This window comes from Myotis brandtii, unplaced genomic scaffold (assembly GCF_000412655.1).
Source record: "Myotis brandtii unplaced genomic scaffold, ASM41265v1 scaffold120, whole genome shotgun sequence".
Classification (NCBI taxonomy): Eukaryota; Metazoa; Chordata; class Mammalia; order Chiroptera; family Vespertilionidae; genus Myotis; species Myotis brandtii.
Window position 1 is genome coordinate 2,703,327 of NW_005354174.1, and position 4,980 is coordinate 2,708,306.

Here is a 4,980-nt window from a genome sequence, read left to right on the forward strand (position 1 = left end):
CTCTCTCTCTCTCTCTCTCTCGTTAATCCATGCCAGAGGATATTTTCCCATTGGTGTTTAGGGAGAGTGGAAGATCCTCTCTGAGTTTGAACAGGAGGAGGTGGCTGCTCCAGGCTTCGCTGCCTCTCCACCTAGGACTAGGTCCTGTCATTTTGATTCCCTTCACTAGCACGACCACTCCTGCTCCCAGCAGCCTGGCCAACACGCTTGGCGGAGGACCACACAAATTAGTCTTGCTCCTCTGTCATATATCACCAAGTCATTCTAAAAATTTTTTTAAATGATGAATTGCAATAAACAGAAATGGTATAAATACAATAATATGTCATAGTATAATAATATATAAATAATATTTAATACAAATATCTACATGTAAAAATCCATGCAGTTATTATATTAACAACATGTAAATACAATAAATGTAATACAAATATACAAAAACGTAAATCATATAGAGGCCTAGGCAGTCTAAAAAGCATCTCCCACAATCTAAATTTCTTCTTTAATTGAAATTAAATATACACACAAGAGTCGAAATTAAATATACAAGGCCTTCGAGGATCTGGCCCCCAACTTTCTCTCCAATCCTATCTTTTTCCATTTCCCTCTGTATCTGTTGTGCTCCAACAGTGTCTACATGCTCTCAGCATCCTAAAGAGGTCAGTGCTTGCCCACACTTCCACGCCTTGGAAAGGAGAGTCGTCTTTCTGGGGGTTGGAACACCCCCTGCCCCCATACCTCCTCTTGAGCTGTCACCACCTCTGTGAAGCCAACATTAACCGCCTGGGCCATGTAGACACCCCCGCTGTGATCTCTCACACCCTTTGGGCACACACCCAAACTTTCCTGTATATAAGGCTCAATCAACTATGTTGTTTGCTAACAAGCATATTCCAAGATCTTAGAATTTCCATGGGAGAAGCTTGGTAATCTGTATATTTAACAGGTCACCAGGAGATTCCCATTTTCAGAGGAGTTTAGGAAACATTGCTCTATATTATAGAACTTCTCATATTACCAGTATTTGAATGATCTGTCTTCCAACAGCCTGCCCGTGGTGAGTGCTCATCAGTGCATTCCTTGTCCAATATAGTGCCCAATTCATGGGAGGAAGTGAAATATGAATGAATAAAAAATCTGATGTGTATGTTTCTTATCGTTAAGAGCTCTGGAGCCCTAGCCGGTTTGGCTCAGTGGATAGAGCATCAGCCTGGAGACCAAAGGGTCCCAGGTTCGACTCTGGTCAAGGGCACATACCGGGTTTGGCTCAGTGGGTAGAGCATCAGCCTGGAGACCAAAGGGTCCCGGGTGAGACTCTGGTCAAGGGCACATACCTCAGCTGCAGGCCCCTCCCCGGCCCAGGCCCTGCTCAGGGCTCGTGCAGGAGGCAACCAATCGATGTGTTTCTCTCACATGGATGTTTCTTTGTCTTTCCCTCTTTCTCTACTCTCCCTAAAAATCCATGGAAAAAATGTCCTCGAGTGAGGATAAACAAAATAAATACATAAACAAATAAAACACTAACCAATTAAAAAAAAATAAGAGTCCTGGAAATATTGGGAAAGCACTTTTCTGAGTTCCTCATTCTCTTATTCCATGATAACCACAGGTTAGGGTTTGCAGGTTGCTCTTAACTGTGTTTCTTCTCCCTTCTAGGTGCCCCAGGTAGTCACTTATTCCCCACTATCCAGGTGCTACACATCACCAAGGTCTTACTGATGCTGGCATTAAGCCTCAGTTTTCTCTGTATGAAATGAGAATGTTAACAGGGCCTATCTCAGAGGTTCTGTGTGAGAAGGAAATGGAATAATATATGCAAAACACTTAGCACAATTGTCTAATATTAGAAAGTGCTAATAAATGAGGTAATAACATGATGAGGAGCAGTCAGACTTAGTAATTTGGGAGATGATATTGCCCCTGTGAAGAAGCCCAAGTATAAAAAAGGAATTCACAATGTGATGCTTTGAGTCATTTCCTTTGAAGGGTTTACTTTAAGACTTAAGAACACTTTCTCCTGTCCCCACATTTCAATATCCTTTCCGCGTCAGTCTTTCTTCGCACATTTCACGGCCGAGTTGATCGAGCATTGTCCCCAACTTTGCCACGGAATAGGAAGGCAGGCATCTCAAAAACCCATATGCACCAGAAGGTCGCTGGTTCGATTCCCGTCGGGGTACAGGCCTGGGTTGCAGGCTCAATCCCCAGTAGGGAGCGTGATAGATGTTTCTCACATTGATGTTTTTCTCTCTCTCCCTCTCCCTTCCTCTCTCTCTACAATCAATTTAAGAAAATATTAAAAAACAAAAGCAAAGAAAGAGGAATACCATTAGGAACTTTATCCAAAAGGTTAGAAGAGTCTAACTCAGCAAAGAAACAAATAAAAATTAGCCGTCCAGTGGCCATCAACTGTCAATGACGAGGTGTGCGCTGAAGTCACATCTGAACTCATTTATGGTACCCGGCATTTATTAAAGTACTAATTCCTTCCTCTGGCGAGTCCTTCAGCTAGTGGAATTTTAAAAGACATGTAACCTGGAGGGCTTACTTAATTATATTCTGCGTTTGATTTTAACGGAGAAACCGATCATTACAGCGCCCTGAATAACCATGCTTCGGGAGAGAAGCTGACGCCCTTTTACGTTTAACTTGGTAATTTTCCGACAGCCATGCCATTTTCTGCACCTGTTGCTTTTCAAATTAATTTTGAAGAAATATCCTTCCTGTAAGTGGACAGCGTGAAGATGAAAACATTCTCACCCCGTGGAAACATCCAGAGTACTTTCACCTTTCCACTGAGAACTCACCCCCCCAAGTCAGATGAATGAATTCACTAATTTGAATGCACACGCTCTTTTGGGGGGAGCGGGAATTCAAAACAAAACAAAACAAACTCTGCTGGTCTGTCAATGAGAACAAAAATGATTCCCTTTTCTGTCTCTTAGAATATCATCCTAAACTTATGTTTCAACCACTGTCTGAACAATCTCCTTGGTGACCAGTTGAATATAAAATCATAAGACACACAGGGTCCAAAATAATAAACACATTGCTTCCGCCCTGCTCCTTTAAAAAGACATCACAGCCTAACGTGCTGTAGTCTACATATTCCGTACCTCGTCATTCGTTGCTGTTTCACAAAAGTAAAGCCACTGACATGCCACGCAATGCTTCTTCCCGTTCCACCGCTCCTCTCCGCAACCGGTTACCAGCGCTTCCTCCCCCCTTATGTGCTTCCAACATTGCACACATTTTCTTCTCGTGCTTAAAAACAAATGTCAAATCCCTGGTCCTCTGCTAACGATGCATTGCCAAAGATGGTTTCACAGCACGCATCTTCGCAGGGAGAGCATTGGCCCACATTCCTGCTAAGAACGTAACCTGGGAATGATGGAAACATCATTATAATCAATGTCAGAGAGCACATGGGTTTCTGAGACGCCTGCCAAATAGGACCCGCACTAATCCTTTCCATCCGCTGTCAGGCAGTTGACTCTAGCAGACACATTCCTCATATTTCTCCACACATATCTCTCCCACATATGAATGGTTTCTGAGAAACCAGGGAATGCCTTGCATTTCATAATCTTGGTTTCCATAAAACTACAGTTACCGTGTTTTTGTGTCTCTAAATATGGAACGGACTTATTTCTACGTCATCCTTTACCCTCGGTGACCCATTAAGGTCAGTCCACAGATAGTGAAAGAAATGAGGCCATGCTAATATATACACCGAAGCCCTGGCTGGTATTGCTCAGTGGTTTGGAGTGGTGGCCCTCAAACCCAAGGGTCGAAGGTTCGACTCCCAGTCAAGGGCACATACCTGGGTTGCAGGTTCAATCCCCAGCCCCGCTGGGGTCCATTTGGGAGGCAACCAATCAATGGGTCTCTCTCACATTGATGCTTCTCTCTCTCTTTCTTCCCCACCCCCTCCCCACTTTCCACTCTTTTTAAAAATCAATGGAAAAAATATCCTCTGGTAAGAATTAACCAAAAAATAAAGTTTTGAAAAAAGCCCCATATTTAAAAAGCATTGCACTTTATGTCAATGCATGTTTCAGCCGGATACACCCCAACAGCATGTGTCATTTCTAAAAAAGGGAATAATGCTGAGCTGACTAAATGGAAGCAGAAACACCTGGTGCATATCATTATGAAACAAGGTCCTGGGTGAGTTAATGAAGATCTTTGTTGTTACACAGGGGTTTTCCAAGTATTTTTCTACTGAGCTTACATTTCATTTCATCATCCACCTGCTTTGCTTCTCTTAGAATATGTGCCAGGTGGTATATAGTTCTTGTAGGAGAGATTTTGTGTGTGTGTGTCTGTGGAATCTCAGAACACAGGCAAATCAGAAGCAGGTTATAATTTTCCTTACAAGTCTCTGTGTTTCAAACATTTGAGGCCTTTGAGAAATTTGCCTCTCTTTCTGCACAGTGGGAGGATAAAATTCCAGCTTCTCTTGTCCGGCTGGTATGGCTTAGTGGTTGAGCATCGATCTATGAACCAGGAGGTCACGGTTCAATGCCCAATCAGGCACATGCATGCCCGGGTTGCAGGCTCGGTCCCCAGTAGGGGGCGTGCAGGAAACAGCCGATCCATGATTCTCTCTCATTATTGATTTCTCTCTCTCTCTCTCTCTCTCTCTCTCTCTCCCTCCCTCCCTCCCTCCCTCCCTTCCTTAATATATCTTTAAAAATAAAAATCCAGGTTCTCTTTTAAATGAGCATTCTATTACTTTTTTTAAAAAATATATATTTTATTGATTTTTCTTTAAAAAATAAAAATCCAGCTTCTCTTTTAAATGAGCATTCTATTACCTTTTTTTTAAACATATTTTATTGATCTTTTACAGAGAGGAAGGGAGAGAGATAGAGAGCCAGAAACATCGATGAGAGAGAAACATCGATCAGCTGCCTCCTGCACATCCCCCACTGGGGACGTGCCCGCAACCCAGGTACATGCCCCCGACCGGAATCG